This window comes from Mesoplodon bidens, assembly GCF_964165515.1.
Source record: "Mesoplodon bidens genome assembly, contig: HAP1_SCAFFOLD_49, whole genome shotgun sequence".
NCBI classification, from domain to species: Eukaryota; Metazoa; Chordata; class Mammalia; order Artiodactyla; family Ziphiidae; genus Mesoplodon; species Mesoplodon bidens.
In genome coordinates, this window is record NW_027671810.1 from 1,673,643 (window position 1) to 1,691,558 (window position 17,916).

At 38.0% G+C, this 17,916-nt stretch overlaps 1 protein-coding gene across 1 annotated transcript in view; it reads right to left on the minus strand.

Moving 5' to 3' along the window:
* LOC308611009 (spermatogenesis-associated protein 31D4-like) overlaps positions 1-17,916 on the minus strand; it is a gene marked incomplete at its 3' end in the record, with an annotated part of 236,282 nt that overhangs the window by 165,311 nt on the left and 53,055 nt on the right.

Genomic DNA, 17,916 nt, shown 5'->3' on the forward strand with positions numbered 1-17,916 from the left:
GGTCCTTCAGTCTTGTTTCAAACAAACAAGAAACACCAAAACTTTGGCAGGCTTTTCTGCTCAGCCAGGGAATTCCTTCTCCACAAAAGCATCACGTTCATTTTTGTCCTCCTTTCTCATAAATATTATAAATAGTACTTAAGCAAAACTAGCCAGAACATCACAGGAACTTTTAGGACAGATACATAATAGTTACTTTGTCTGCCACAGTGAGTACTGACCCTGCTGATTTTGTCGCATGTATCACCTGAAAGGCTTGGTGAAAATAAAATAACGCTCATTTGCAATGCTATCTGGAGGAGACCTCTAATTCACTCTCAGTACACAGCTTAGAAGTTTAAGGAGCTGTGTAAATTCACGGTTGTTGTTTTGTTCACGGTCCACAGCAGGCTTTCTTGTTTGTTCTCAAGGAGATGGAAGGATGGTAACTTTACTGGTGTGACAGTGAAGAATCTAAGTCTATGTCCTGCTTTTGACATTTGTTCCATGCCTCGTTTAACTTAAGCTAGAAAAATCAATCATTCCCCTCTGTATCAAATCTCAGCAAGACTTTGGATGAGAACAGAATCCCCTAGACTACCCTGCCTCCTTTATGGACTTCTGAGTGTATATGTTATCTTTTACTGAAGTTATTCTTTTCACAGGGGAAATCTGTTGTAAACTTGTTTGCTGTGCCTCAATCAAAACTAGCAGTATTATGAAAATTCAGCGTGATTTGTACTCTTGATGCAGGAAACCCTAACAATCGTTAGTGTTCTTGAGAGTGATTGATTCAGTTTAATTCAATTCAATCAATTCAAGTGTCAAGTATATTTAGCGTTTGTTAAATGTCAGTCATATTATCGGATATTAAGATACAAAGATGAGTATACTTAAGAATCTGTTGTCATTAGAGTATAACAAACAATTGAGCTACACAGAGGTAAAATTACAGTTTTGAGGAGAAAGTGATTTGAGTGAGAGAGAACATCGGTTTCACTGCATTTGGGTTTTAAAGGATGAATAGGAGTTTCCTAAGTGAATGAAAGGGGGAAATATTTTAAAAAGTGAGAACAGCAACTACTCACACTCGTAAAACAACAAGGATAGTAGATTTTAATTACTAAAAAAAGACATTAGTTAAATTGGCAGAGCAAGGCCAAAAAATGGAGATCGTTATGACATGTTTAGAAGTTGGACTTTATCATTAGTGCAATGGAAAGATGTTGAAGTCTTTAGACAGTTGATGGTCAATTTTCTATTTAGAAATAATATTGATAGTAGTGTTGAGGATGAATATGAAGGGCAACAGTTTAGATGGGAGGGGCAGAAATAGATAGAGGGCAGCCTAGGCTAGTGATGACAAGGATCTGAATCAGGGCAAAGGAATATGATTAAAATGAAGGACTTTAACAGATCTCTAGGCAGCAGAACTGATTAAACCTAGTAATATATGGGAAAGAGGGAAAAGTGGGGAGGGGGAATATGAGGGAAAGGCAGGGGTCAGGATTACTTCTGTATTTCTGTCTTTGCTTAGTGGACAGTGGTACCAATAAGAAGTAACACCTGATTCTGAAGTTGTATGGTTTAGCTTAAGAGGGAGCATGACTGCTTTTGATTAGAATAGTATGCAAGTTACCTGAAGATTCAGAAAGTCTTACAGTCATTCCAAATTTAGGTACAGAAGCACATGAACTAATAGCCCCGGATGTTTGGTGTTCCCTGTAGTTGGCTCTCAGTGTCAGTGACTCTAGCTTCCTGAACTACTTGTTCCTGGTTATGTCCCAATTCTGGTGTAAGTAACAGGGTATAGGGATCATCATCCCAGAGACTTACTTATTGACCTTGATTATTTAAATAGAAGCCACCAATATAGCTGTGCTTTACACTTAGTTCTCTCATGTCTTGACTTTCCTTCTGAGTATTGCAGTGTAGGTTCAGTAGTTTTTCCTCTGGATGGCAATATTGCTGCTTTGGCCTTTGTTCTATCCCTTGTCTTGATATCAGAACTCTTCTGAAGGCGTTTTTTCTTCACGTCTCATTTCAGAGATGGGAGGTGCATCAGGAAGTCCGGAGGTTGACTAGAGCATCACTCTAAGTTGAGTTGGAGGGGAAGAGGTTGAAGATGGAAAGCTGCTTACTTTCAATCAGAGTCAAAGCACTTAAAAATTTGGCCAATCCATTGTTTATGATGTGGTGAAAAAACGGGGTGTGTGTGAGCAGATTTGGCTGTTCTTTTATCCTGGTTGTAATAATGGAGTTTTGTAATCAAGAGTTTTCTTTTACTGACTTTGTCCAAGGAAGCTTCTGAACAGATTCTATGACTCAAAGGGAGACTGAAAATAAGCAAGAGATAGCATTCTCCCTGAATATGGGTAAAAGGAGTTCTGTGGCTTTAGAACTGTAAGAAATGATCAAGACATATATTCCACATACCTATTGCAGTATAACAAACCGGTCCAAAACGCAGTGGTAGATACAATAGAAACCATGTTGTTATAGTCAGGACTTTGTGAGCTAAGAATAAAGATAAAGAATACTGGGGATGGCTCATCTCTGCTCCATCATGACTGGGCCTCAGCTGTGGTGGCTTGAATGATTGGAGATAGATTAGACAACTTGACTGGTGTCATATGTCTGGGGCCTTGGTTCTGGCTAAGTTTTCTTTGAGTCACATCTTTTGGTGCTGAAATGTCCAACCAAGATGGCATCTTCATTCACAAATCTGGGACTTGAGTTGGGCTGCACAGGCTGAAAAATCTGGGGCTGGTTTTCTCTCTGTCTCTGTCTTTCTCCATGAAATTTCTCGGTGTAGTTTTGGAGTCTTAGCAACCTGGATATCTCAAAGTAGTTGAACTCTTACATAGTGAGTGGCTTCACCCAAAATAAACATCTCATGAGACTTGGCTGGAATCTGTAAGGCTTCCTATGACTTAACCTCACAAGTGCAAGAACACCTTTTCTCTTGCATTCTGTTGATTGAATAAGCCACTGGATCAGCCCATATTCAAGAAGTGGGACACCCCATTCTACATTTCAATAGAGAGGTAACAAAGATTTTATGGTTATATTTAATGTACTATAGCACATGATGAAAAAACTCTTATAATGATGACTTTTCAGTTGAAGTGGAAATTAATCTCTCCCTCTGTTTTCTGAATTGCATTATTCTCTGGGTAAAAATAAAAAAAGGGAGGACATAAAATCTGAAGTTCTTTGCATTCAGCTTGATTTTAAAGATACCTGATTAAGGATCTTTTTATTATGTAATAGTTTTCCCACATCAGAGACCATTGGTAATATCAAGAGCTATTTAGTGAGCAACTGTAATTGTTAGACACTCAGCTTGTGTTTTAACTTATTTGATCTCAAGCCCCATGCAAGATAGCTATTACTATTCTCAGAGATAAAGGCATGGAGGCTGATGCAAATTAAGTGATTTTCTCAAAGTTACAGTAATAGATAATATGTTCAGATTCAAACAAGGTCTATAGGATGACTCTCACTCTTTTGCTCTACTCTGCTGTGTTTAATGAAAACACAATTTTAGACATCATTACACAAACATAGTAAAATCTCAGTTAAATGAGATTCTTGAATCATGTTTGATCATTTTCGTGTGCCATTTCAATTCTGCTTTGGGGTTAGTCTAGAATATCTTCGTTTTAACTTAATAAAGAGTAATTTTAAATCAAGAAGTAAACATAATTAAAGCTTGATAATATATTTCATATTTTTATGTTTTTTTCTTTTCCACCAGAAGGATGGGTTAAAAGCTTGAAAGCATTGATGCAGAAAAATGAATATAAATATGCATGTCTCATGGAATCTACTGGAATTGATTCTTTGACACAAATACTCGTTTTGAATCTAAACACGAAATTCTTGTTAATTGAAATCACACCCTTTCCACTTACATAGGCTTGACACTAGGAATTAGTTTCATCTCCTCCTTATGCTTACCTCTAATTATGGAAATAAAAATGTATTTATTTAGCAAGGTCTCATCCTTCTTATGATTTCCTTTCTTCCTGGTTCTGCTCAGATTTAGACTTTTGATAGCTTTTCTATTAGTGCCGTGTCAGTGGTTAGTTTGCTTCTATGCTTTCTCTAGTTTTGAGCCATTTTACACACTTTCTCTGAGGCATGCTCCAGGTCTGTTATTCACAAGCAAGTTAGTTCATATTTCTGCACATTTGTTTATTTGTAAAGTCTTCCCTCCTAGATTATTGTAATAAATAAATAAACTTACATATACATAAATAATATTCTGTTTGTTACCTATATAGATATATTTAAAGATGAATTTTACGGTTCCAAGGATGAAACGGATATCAGGTTTGTTTCTCAAAACAAATGAACACAGAGAACACAAAATGAATAAGCAACACAAAAGCTCACAATATATGAGCAAAACCAAATTAAGCAGGGCTGCAGTATACAGATTCACAGGTTGTGCACTCTAAAATTCCCAGGGGGCACCATTCATGTAAAGAAGAAAGTGAATGACACTCCTATAAATATGCAGTTCACCACCTGTACAACTGAACATGCAGACCCCGAAAATTAGCTTTAATGCTATCTTCTGCCTTCCTTCGACCCAGTAGGGAGAAGAGAAGAGGATAATGAACTCAGGGAGAGTAAATAGTTACTTTATTACTTGTTCTTCTCCAGGCCTAGAATTTTATATGCTCCTATTGAAGGGAGGTTGGTGATTTTGTTCAGTAGCCTGCAGTCACAGGGAGGTGCACTGCCTCTTTCACCAAGTATTTACACCAGTAGGTGTAACCACAATGGCAGCGTGTGGTGTGGGTAAAAATGGTCACCTCACATCTCTGTCATGTCGACTCTCCCTTTTATGGTGCTAATGGGGTGTTGTAGTCGCTCTTATGGAGAGTCATTGAATGGTCAGTCTGGGTTGCCTATTCAAAGAAACTCACCACATTTTCAAATTACATTACAAAAAGGCCCCTACATTTCAGGCATACCATTTTGCTTAAATTCAAACTACTGTACTATAATCAAGTTGCCTCTCTTGCTTAAGTCTTAATATCCACAAACCTCAACAAATTCAGTGGACAGTAGGTTGACCAATGGGTGAAAGTTTTTTAAAAAGTAGCATTTGTATTGGGAGCAGAGTTTGGGTTTCCTTATGGTCGGGTTTCCTGGGGCCTCTTTAATATTCAGGCTAAATGCAAGCTCTTATCCACACTATTAGAATGCATCCTGTATCTTCAAACACATTTGACAACTTATTGCATATAGAATAAAGTAAAATGTGTAGTAAGTCCTTACAAAAATCACTCTAGATTTGCCAACATTACTACATTTTCATCTTTCAAACTACAGTTTAAATGTCACTTCCATGGAAAGGTCTTCCTGACCAGTTTATCTAAAATAAAATTGTGCATGTCATGCTGTGTCACAGATGCTTATCTCTTCCTCCAATAAACTGTATACTATAAGAATAGTGATCTTTATAGCTCAACCTGTGTTTTCCACCTATTCAGTTCCTTAAAGTAGATACTAAATGAATATGCGTTGGAGAGTGAAATAAGTTAAAGTAAGGAAGAAAGGCCAGAGGGAGGAAGGGAGGAAGGAAGGACAAAGATTCTCTCTCTGTCTTTTTTCATTATGGCTGCTCTAACAAAATGCCACAGACTAGGCAGCTTATAAACAACAGAATTTTATTTTGTAATGTTATGGAGGCCTGAAGTCCAAGATCAAGATAGCAGCCTGGTCTTATTCTGGTGAAAGCCCTCTTCCTGATTCATAGCCAGAACCTTCTTGCTGTGTCCTCACATGGTGGAAGGGGGCTAGTGAGCTCTCTGGAGCCTCTTTTAAAAGACATTGATCCCATTTATGAAGGAACTTGTGGAATCTAAAAAATTCAACCAACAAGTGAATATAACGAGAAAGAAACAGACTTACAGATGTGGTGAACAAACTGGTGGTTACCTGTGGGGAGAGGGAAGGGGAGAGGGTAGGGGATTAAGAGGTACAAACTATTATGTATAAAATAAGCTACAAGGATATACTGTACAGCACAGGGACTATAGCTAATATTTTATGATAACTATAAATGGAGTATAACCTTTAAAAGTCGCAAATGACTATATTGTACAGCTGTAGCTTATATTGTATACCAACTATATTTCAATGAAAATAATAATAATAGTCACAAAAAATCTGAAATAAAAGACATTAATCCCATTCATGAGGGTGCCACCCTCATGACCTAATCACCTTCCAAGGGCTCCACCTCCTAATACCACCAATTTGGGGGGTTAGGATTTCAACATATACATTTTGAGGGAACATAAATATTCAGACCATAGCACTCTTCTTTGACCAAATGTGAGTCAGCCTTCTCTGAGTCCTTTTTCTAACTAGTCCCTGACTTTAGGCTCTGTCCTTGGCCCATTTAGACTAGTATTACATGAATTCTGGTGGGTCAGTTTAGCAAAAATCCTCTACCCTTGATATATTATCAAACTCTTTATCCCTCACCCTTCATGTCTTATCACCCTAGCCTGACTACAGAAAAAAATTCTGTCAAATTGGTTTAGCCAGAATTCTCCTTACCCCTGATGTTTCCTCTTAGTAATTTTCTATCCACTGACCCCCACCCTGCTCCTTGCCTTTATATCTCTACTTGTTCTTATTATATTAGGAGTTGAGCCCCGTCTCCCTCTCCTACTACACAGCCCCTCTGTAGTAGTCTCCCTGACTTATCCTTGCTACCTTTAACAAGTATCATGTATACTTGTTTTCTTCAGTACCTTCCAGGCTTTCCTTACCTACATCTCTCTGCATGTGCTGTCACTTGTTCCATGCCTTTGTTCACATTGTAATCTGTGCCTGCGATGCCCTACCCTTTATGCCCTAGTTCATATCAAACCTCTCTGCAATATCTGTACCCTTCTAGTCCTGTATTAAATACACTGCCCTTCAAGATGGCCTGTAAAACTCCTGTTTGCATAAATATTTGCCATTTTTCACCTTCCTGTTTCCTCTTAGACTCTTAAATAGAACAATGTGTGCACTTGCCTTCTACTAGATTGTAAACTGTAGTGATTCAAGAAGTAGGCATCATTATGTGCCCCTCTAATGCCTAACACCAAATGTTATGCACTGTTAGAAACTCAATAAATACCTGATTAGTTGAACTATGGTCCTACTATATAGTGAAAAATTCAAAGGCTATTGAATTGGATTCTGATCTCCCCCGCTCATGGGCTGTGTGACATTGGGTAAGTTATTTAATCTCTCAGTTTAAGTTTCATTATTTGTAAAAGGCAATGATAACTAAATGGGTTGTGGTAAACTTTAGTGACATTCTATGTAAAATAAAGTAAATGTGATACTATACGTAAAGGTGTCTCCTGCTTAAGGTCAGGAAGCCATTTGTAAAAATGAAGCCGTTTTTGTTAAAATGTAACCAGGAAAAAATTTCCTATTATTTTAATGGAAACCTTTAATATGTTTTATATGTTTGCCCAACAACCCCAACAAATTGCCTGAAATGCAATGAAACAAAAGAAACAAAAAATTGTTATAATATAGATATTTAAAATCATCATATCCTAATCACCTAATAATTAATATGGTTTTAACAAACATTGCTTTGCAGTAACATGGCCTCTCTTAACCCCAGTAACATCAGAGTTGCACATCCTCTTCTGTGACACTTTGCAGGCTTTTCAAAATGTCTACACAGGAATCTGAAGTTTTACCCAATGTATTTGGAATGTAACTCAAGATTTTCTCCAACCACTGTGTTCTTATAAAAGTTACCTTGAGGGCTTCCCTGGTGGCGCAGTGGTTGAGAGTCCGCCTGCCGATGCAGGGGACGCGAGTTCGTGCCCCGGTCCGGGAGGATCCCACATGCCGCGGAGCGGCTGGGCCCGTGAGCCATGGCCGCTGGGCCTGCGCGTCCGGAGCCTGTGCTCCGCAATGGGAGAGGCCACAACAGTGAGAGGCCCGCGTACCACAAAAAAAAAAAAAAAAAAAGTTACCTTGAGTTTGCAGATGCAAATATGTTTTATTGCTGTATAATCACTGGCTGAAGAATATTTGATTGAGAACTAATTAAATTCTCTGTAGTGTAAGTATTAAAGCAAAGAGCTCTTCTAACAGGGAAGTAATAGGAGATATTTTGTGTGTTATATCTTCATATAGGATTGCTAAACAGTGTTGTTCTTACTAAATGTTATTTTCTAACTTCCTTCCATTATGAATCAAATTAATTCTAAACCCAAGATTTAAGTTAGACTTCATTTCTCAAATTCAGTTAAAACATTCATTTTTGGGGTTTTAAGAATTTAATTCAGTTATGCAAAAATATATCTAGGGGTTTATTTTATTTTTTAGTTTTAATTTAATTTAATTTCTTTCTTGAAGTATAGTTGATTTACAATATTGTATAAGTTTCTGGTATACAGCAAAGTGATTCAGTTATATATATATATATATATATATATATATATATATATATATATATATATATATATATACACACATATATATTCTTTTTTATATTCTTTTCCCTTATAGGTTATTACAAAATATTGAATATAGTTCCCTATGCTATACAGGAAGTCCTTGATGGTTATAGATTTTATTTTATTTTATTTTATTTTTATTTTTTTATTTTTTTGCAGTATGTGGGCCTCTCACTGTTGTGGCCTCTCCTGTTGTGGATGTGCAGGCTCAGTGGTCACGGCTCATGGGCCCAACCGCTCTGCGGCATGTGGGATCCTCCTGGACTGGGGCACGAACCCGTGTCCCCTGCATCGGCAGGCGGACTCCCAACCACTGCGCCACCAGGGAAGCCCTCGATTTTATATGTAGTTGTGTTTATATGTTAATCCCAAACTCCTAATTTATCCCTCACCCCCTTCCCCTTTGCTAACCATAAGTTTGTCTTCTATGTCTGTGGGTCTATTTCTATTTCATATATAAGTTCATTTGTATAATTTTTTTTAGATTCCACATATAAGTGATATCATATTATATTTGTCTTTCTTTTCTTTTTTTTCTTTTTTGTGGTACGCGGGCCTCTCACTGCTGTGTCCTCTCCCGCCGTGGAGCACAGGCTCCGGACGCTCAGGCTCAGTGGCCATGGCTCACGGGCCCAGCCGCTCCGCGGCATGTGGGATCCTCCCGGACCGGGACATGAACCCGTGTCCCCTGCATCGGCAGACGGACTCTCATCCACTGCGCCACCAGGGAAGCCCCTATATTTGTCTTTCTGTGTCTGGCTTACTTCACTTAGTATGATAGGTCCATACATGTTGCTGCAAATGGCATTATTTCATTCTTTTTTTATGGCTGAGTAATATTCCATTGTGTGTGTATATGTGTGTGTTTGTGTGTGTGTGTGTGTGTGTGTGTGTGTATATATGACACGTCTTCTTTATCCATTCATCTGTTGGTGGGCATTTAGGTTGCTTCCATGTCTTGGCTATTGTAAACAGTGCTACAGTGAACTTTGGGGTGCATGTATCTTTTCAAATTATGATTTTCTCCTAGGGCTTTATTGATAATGACATACACTCTAGCCCACCTACCTCACTTATATTTCCATATATCCTGAGTGAGTCAGTCTCTTTCTTTTGGCTTTTTAAGAAATCTGGATGCTTTCTAGATAATAGTTATCTCCATATGCACATCTGAACCATTTGCATGGCTTCTTTGTAAGTTTATTATTAGGGAAGCTTAGAATAATTTCATAACAACATAGAAAGTGATTGTATACAAACTTTATTTTAACTGTGGACTACCCCCACTCCTACCCCAAATACTCATAGACTGAAAGGTCATCAGAGATGAGCTTGTCTTTGGGAATTGGAGCGTGGAAATCAGAGAAAGGAAGGAAATCACGGAACTACTTCAGTTGGAGATGAAGGAGTGGGTAAATGCCCTTTTCTTGGAAAAAAGATGAATTTTCTACTAGAGGAGAAATCTCTTAAAATATTCAGCTGCGCCAGTGATTAACTCTGTTGCAAATTTAGTTGCATTTGGCAGGTACTGCAGGGAACAACTAGTGTGTATGCCTTGGCATAGTAAAAAAAATTATGTAGACAGAAAGTATATTTCATTTATCTAGTTATTGAATAGCCTGAAATATAGAGCAGTCGAATACTATTTGTAATTTGCGTGAGTGTGTGTGAGAGTGAGCAAAGCTGTGTTTGACACTAACATCCATTTTTCCTGACTTAAGAACAATATTTTAATAGATAATTGTTGTTTAAAGAACTGATTGATGCCAGACAGGAAGTTCCCCTCATATTGATTATGTGTAAAAATGCCTAGGAGGGCTTGGGACTGACAGAAACCATCAGTAAACTTCAAAACTCAAACGAGAATTTAGTTGACAGCAGGGTGTTCAGTACAGAAAATAGTTTCAGCACTGACACTGTCTTCTAAGGATCAGTATCTATCCATCTGTATAATAGATATCTGTGCGAAAGACAGTGTGGTATGGTGGAATGAAAACTGAACATGTAATTGGAATATGGGGATTAGGTTCCAGCTGAGTTCTTTCTCCTGGTGCTATCTCGGAGAGTTACACCTCTAAGAATAACATTCATTGTTTTTTAACTGTCTAAGGATCTTTTGGGCTCTATATTTCTATGAAACTCTGATCCTATTTTATCATTGTAGGGGTACTGTGTGTTGGAAGATAGCTAGATAGATCAATGGATGCATATATGGGAGGGTGGAAAGATAAGTGAGTATATACACACACATATACATATACATACATATGTATGCACAATATATACATATAAAAATATATACTTATATATATAGGACTATATATGTGTGTGTGTAACACCTACAGGTTATTTCCATGCATATGTGTCTACAGAGTGACATCACAAATTCTGGCCATGGTTTTCCTTTTCATTAGCAAATATGACAATAAATCATCTATCATCTATTATTAAAGAGGTAAGACCTCTTAACAGCAAAAGGGTCTTGAAAGAGATTTTAACATTGTGAAAGATACGTTAAAATAATCCACAAATATTCATATGCATGTATTGTGAAAATGCTTCTTAGTGGAAACAAATGTAAAAGGTGAATAATAAAAGTATCATGAATTCTTTATTCTTCATCGATAAAGAATTCTAATATTGAAAATTTACTGGGCAGTACTAAATAAGTGAGTATCAGGAGTCTGATCTTGCCAAAATCATAACTTTAACTTTTGATGTATAGTATAAATACTATTAGCAGAAACATATTTTTCTAGCAATGACCTTAATAAAAATAAAGCTCCTGTAAATAACACACAGTGAAATCTACATTTTACTCCGTTAATCAACATGTTTAGGTTCATGGGACACTAAAGACCACAGTCATCAATATTACAGAGCATTTTATTAAGTATATATTATGACACCGTGAGTGGGTAGACATTTAGATCTGTAGTCTACACAGACTGAGTGCATTTCTGCGGCATAGTTGTCTTTAGTTGAGTGGAACAGGCCCATTGGTGAGAGGTCACAAGTAATCAGCTATCTATATATACTTGGAAGTTTAGAAATAGTTGAGAGTTTATTTATTTATTTTACTTTAAATGTGTACAGTTTATTATATATCAATTACACCTCACTAAAGCTAAATAGTTGAGTTTTCTTGGGATTAGAGACAATGTTTTGAGATGGAGAGAGAATTATCTTAGAGAGTAAATGAAGAGTTGGGATAAATGATCATTTTCTCTGGAAGGAAAAGGGTTTATAATAGGAACCCCTAAGAAGGCATATTGAACCGGCCTTATTTAACTTTTTTTTCAAGGGATCAAGATAAGAAGTACCATGGGAGAATTTCCAAATTTGTGCACAGAACTAAGTTCTTCCAGGTAATAAAAATATCATCAAAGTAGGATGAAGAGGAGTTGAAATGAGCAGAGGAGCTCTAATGAGAGCAGGGAGAAACAGTTCAGGTAAAATAATTGAAACTCTTCTATGAGATGGAAGACCCTGAGAACTGATTATCACTGCGGAAGAAAGCCTAAGGACTCCGTTGCCTGAAGGTTCAGTCTAAGATTACGACCAGGAAACCAACACTGACCAAATTTGTTGGACATTATCACAAAGGATATTGGAAACAAAGTGAAAGGTATTGTCTTACCCTTGGACAAAATAGAAATTTGTTTGAACCTAGAAGTTCTTAGGAAGTTTTGATAAGTACACCTTAAAATACAGAGGGAAGCAAAAATCATCGAGGGAGAGGAGGAACTTCCGTTTGAGAATAGGCGGTTGGAAGAACTCCTCAGTCTGGAAGACACGATGTGGGAGGGAATCTGAGTAGCTCATGTAACGTGTGTATAGATTATTCACTAAATCTTGAGTTAGCTCTTAAGATTGAGAAGAAGCATCATTAGGGAAAAATAAAGCAAACTCTCCTCCACATCCTAAGACACGGTACCAACTGAGACTATAAATCTGCAGGTCCAGATTCATTCCCAGATGGTAGGCTGATGGGAAGCTGTTAGCCAGATTTAGGGGGGTAGGGAGAAAATCCCCAACTTCAGATGCTGTAGAGGGTAACGATCTGCCTCTCTCATGCAGGGGGAGATGGAATTCTCAGCTCAATGCCTCAGGACTCCGGTCCATTATCATGGCTGTTCTAATCTATTTCTGAAGTGGTCTTTTCTACAGCATTTAAAAAAGTGACTGCATTATCCTGAACATTTTTATCAAGTAACAAATCAGCTGATATAAATGCATAAAGTTGGCTGAAAGCAGGCCAGGATTTCAAAGCCCCTTCGGCATGTCTAGGTTGGGCACACGTCATGGAGCCTAAGAGTTTATTTAGATGGGGAGTCTTAAAAAGCTGCAAATAAAAGTGACCATAAAATCATCAAACTTTAAAGTTGGAAAAAGCCTCATTCTTTTTCAAATGTAAAAAAAGCATTAACTGAGTCATTAAATGAGCTTTTAAAAAAGCCTCCTGGCAAGAGAGTGACAGATATAGAACTTTAAACCCATGCCTCTGGGGCCAATGCTCTTTCTATCATAAAATGTTTCTCCCTGGGCTTCCCTGGTGGCGCAGTGGTTGAGAGTCCGCCTGCCGATGCAGGGGACACGAGTTCGTGTCCTGGTCCGGGAAGATCCCACATGCCGCGGAGCACCTGGGCCCGTGAGCCATGGCTGCTGAGCCTGCGCGTCCGGAGCCTGTGCTCCGCAACGGGAGGGGCCACAACAGTGAGAGGCCCACGTACAGCAAAAAAAAAAAAAAAAAAAAAAAAAAAAAGTTTCTCCCTAACATTTGATGAATCAGAACATACACACACAAACACACACACACATAACGTTAAGACCCAGGGTTCACTCTTCAACTTGCTTTCAACCATATGGAAACTTTATGGATTGAGTCTTTCAGATATTATTTCAGAGCAGATAAGCCAAACGCTATTTCTCTCACCTGGCTCCAAGCACTGTTCAGTCTTCTCCAACTGGGTATAATTATTCACTAGGGATCTCACCTATTGCTCAACACTCAAACTTGTGATGGCCATGCTGTGGACTCCATTGTCTTGAGAGGAAAGCTTACACACCAAAACATTTGGGTGGGTGAAAGGAACACAGGAGAGGAGACTAGAGGAAACGTATCAGTGAATATGTAGTGAGTTGTTGCTTTTCTACCTTGATTATGCCTGAATGGCTATTTTTATTAACATGAGCTTGCGCTACATGCTTGATGCATGACACACGCAGACTCCCTTAACTTAGAACATAATTGTGGCACATGTATCTCCAGCTACAAATATAGATACCAAAGAGCCTAAGGAGCTCTGAGAGTCATATACCTTCATTTATTTTTTTGAGTTTTTCTTTTTGTGTGAGAATTGAAGAGAAATAAAAGCTAAAAAATATCCCTTATTCACCTGGCAATTTCTTTTCATCTTCCTTTTCTCAGGTAACATCTCCTCTAGGAATCCTCCCATACCCAGGAAAAGATAGTTTCTCCTGCTCTTTACAATCAAAACCCCCTGGGCAACCCTTTCTCATATCTTTTATAACAGAGTGTTGAATTGTGGATTTACTTGTCTGAATCTTCTTTAACCTGTGAGAAAATTGAGTGCAGGGGCTGAATCTTCCAACAGTGTATCTTCCAGTGCCAAGCACAAAAGTGTCAACTAACATGTAGCTTTAAAAAAAAGTATCTTGTACATATTGTTAGTGTTCAGTACATTTGTACATCAAATACATGAAATAATCAAGACTAAGAAATATGATAGGAAAAAATTAATGTTAAGGAGGATTTATAAATGAGTAGAAAGGGGATTTTAGGGAAGAAATCATGATTTAAGATTCTTAGTTATTTTTAACCTGGTATATATTGAGGATTGCTATAGAAGAAAAGGCAGTTCAGTACTTTGAAAATGTGTGAAGTCTATATTCATTAGTTCATCAGGTAAAATAAGGTGGTATGCCCATAGCTGCTCATCTTTCAAATTTTTTCATAAATGTCAACTTGTTGAAAATATTTTTGAAACTAATTTTTCTTTACCTTTTAACTTCTCTTGGAATTAAACGTGGTGATTTAGCACTAAGACCTTCAAGATGTATTAATTTATTTAGGCCACCGTAATAAATTTCAGAGAGAGTCTTTGTAAAGAGATGCATTTTAAAAAACACAGTTAATCACCCAAAAGTAATTTATAAAGGAATTCAAATTGTAACCATTACTCATAAAAAAAGGTGAAAGGAATTAAATTCATAAAAAGTTGAACATTCTTAAATCTTCATCCCCGTACTCAATTTTCTTGTACTTCAGTGCTGCAGAATCTCTAATACAGAAATCCTCAATTATATCCAGCACTTTTTGGCTTTTCCCTTTTCTTTACAAAACCTCCATTCTTTTCTTTTTCTTTTTTCTTTTTTTTTAAGCATCTTTATTGGAGTATAATTGCTTTACAATGGTGTGTTAGTTTCTGCTGTATAACAAAGTGAATCAGCTATATATATACATGTATCCCCATATCCCCTCCCTCTTGCATCTCCCTCCCACCCTCCCTATTCCACCCCTCTAGGTGGTCACAAAGCACCCAGCTGATCTCCCTGTGCTATGCGGCTGCTTCCCACTAGCTCTCTATTTTTTTATGTTTGGTAGTGTATATATGTCAATGCTACTCTCTCACATCATCCCAGCCTAACCTTCCCCCTTCCTTGTGTCCTCAAGTCCATTCTCTATGTCTTTGTGTTTATTCCTGTCCTGCTCTTAGGTTCCTCAGAACCTTTTGGGTTTTTTTAGATTCCATGTATATGTGTTAGCATACAGTATTTGTTTTTCTCTTTCTGACGTACTTCACTCTGTATGACAGAGTCTAGGTCCATCCACCTCACTACAAATAACTCAATTTTGTTTCTTTTTATGGCTGAGTAATATTTCATTGTATATATGTGCCACACCTTCTTTATCCATTCATCTGTTGATGGACATTTAGGTTGCTTCCATGTCCTGGCTATTGTAAATACAGCTGCAATGAACATTGTGGTCCATGACTCTTTTTGAATTATGGCTTTCTGAGTGTATATGCCCAGTAGTGAGATTGCTGGGTCGTATGGTAGTTCTCTTTTTTAGTTTTTTAAGGAACCTCCATACTGTTCTCCATAGTGGCTATACCAATTTACAGTCCCACCAACAGTGTAGGAGGGTTCCCTTTTCTCCACACCCTCTCCAGCATTTATTGTCTGTAGATTTTTTGATGATGGCCATTCTGACCGGTGTGAGGTGATACCTCACTGTGGTTTTGACTTGCATTTCTCTAATGATTAGTGATGCTGAGCATCCTTTCATGTGTTTGTTGGCAATCTGTATGTCTTCTTTGGAGAAATGTCTATTTAGGCCTTCTGCCCATTTTTGGATTGGGTTGTTTGTTTTTTTGATATTGAGCTGCGTGAGCTACTTGCAAATTTTGGAGATGAATCCTTTGTCAGTTGCTTCACTTGCAAATATTTTCTCCCATTCTGAGGGTTGTCTTTTCGTCTTGTTTATGGTTTCCATTGCTGTGCAAAAGCCCCATAGCAGTACCGTGAGTGTCACTGAAGCAAACTTGGGTCCACTTATCCACATGCAGTAAACCCAATCTACTGACACTGGGTTGTGGTGAAAGAAAGTGCCGTTTTTATTGTAAGGCGCCATACAAAGAGTCCAGGACAGCTAGTACTCAAAAAGCCTCATTTTCCTGATGGGTTTCAGCAAAGTGTTTTTAAAGGCAAGGTGAGGGAGGGGAGTCCCAGTGTATGTGATCAGCTTGTGCACAGTTCTCTGTTTGGTTGATGGTGAGGTTACAGGACAGTGTCCCAGGGGTTAAGGTCATCAATTCTTTGGCTCCAGTAGGCCTGGGGGCTATGTGCTTATCGTCATAAAGTAGTTAACCTTCCATTTGGTGGGGATTTTGGCATCTCTAAAGCAGGAAATGTGCATCAAATACTGTTTTCTATGCACTTCAGAGAGGAGCTAAAGTAGAGGATATGGGGGAAGGGTCTATCCTAGGAAGGCCCCATAGGGTCCTCCTCTGTTACATGAGCCCTGATATTCTTTCCAAAATCCTCTTAAAATTGAAGACAGACAGATTCGGTTTCCATTTTTTGCTACCAAAAGCATCCTAACTTATACACTTGGCATAAAAATACTCTACTAATTTGGTACCTGCTCAGAGGTCTTGCTCAGGGCTGTACACAACTCCAGCATGTGTCATTCACATTGACATTGTTATGAATGGTACCCCCTGGAGTTGTGCAGTCCCCAACCTTCATAGTTGTAAAAGGCTGTGCTGCTTTGTATCTGCTCATCTTTCCAGCTCCCCTTCAGTTGTCTTACAAATGTGAGCTACAGTTGAGTCAGTTCCAACTACTTTTGCTCTCCAGAGGAACCATGGTATTACTTGGGCTTTTTGTGATCACTTTGTTCCCAATGCCAAACACAGATTCTTCACAGTTTGTTCGTCTGACAAAGTCGTGTTTATTCTTTGCTGGTCTTCTCAGATATCACCTTTACTATAAAACTTTTCTGGTCACATTATTTTCCTGCCATAGACCTTAGGCACTCATAGTAAATGACTTTATCAAATGTAAACATAGCACTCTGTGTACATTTCTATCAATGCATCTCATGATGGTTTTATGTTAGTCTTCTGTACTGATCTATGTGCTTTTTGAGCAAACAGATTTTTCTAATTGTGGCCTATTAGAGGAAACCCTAGCACACAGCAGATGCTTAAAAAACTCTTTGTGGACTGTGTAATGTATTCATTAACACTCATAATTCACTGAATGAACCAAATCATTTAATATTTACAGTTTTCCACAGCAAGATCTTTTTCGACCCACCACCTAGAGTAATGAAAATAAAACCAAAAATAAATAAATGGGACCTAATGAAACTTAAAAGCTTTTGCACAGCAAAGGAAACCATAAACAAAATGAAAAGACACCCTCAGCATGGGAGAAAATAGTTGCAAACAAAGCAACTGACAAGGGATTAATCTCCAAAAGATACAAATAGCTCATTCAGCTCAATATCAAAAAGACAAACAACCCAATCCAAAAATGGGTGGGAGACCTAAATAGACATTTCTCCAAAGAAGACATACAGGTGGCCAACAAACACATGAAAAGATGCTCAACATCACTAAGCATTAGAGAAATGCAAATCAAAATGACAGTGAGGTATCACCTCATACCAGTCAGAATGGCCATCATCAAAAAATCTACAGACAATAAATGCTGGAGAGGGTGTGGAGAAAAGGGTACCCTCCAACACTCTTTGTGGAACTGTAAATTGGTACAGCCACTATGGAGGACAGTATGGAGGTTTCTTAAGAAACTAAAGATAGAGCTACCATATGACCTAGCAATCCCTCTCCTGGACATATATCCAGAGAAAACCATAATTCGAAAGGATGAATGCACC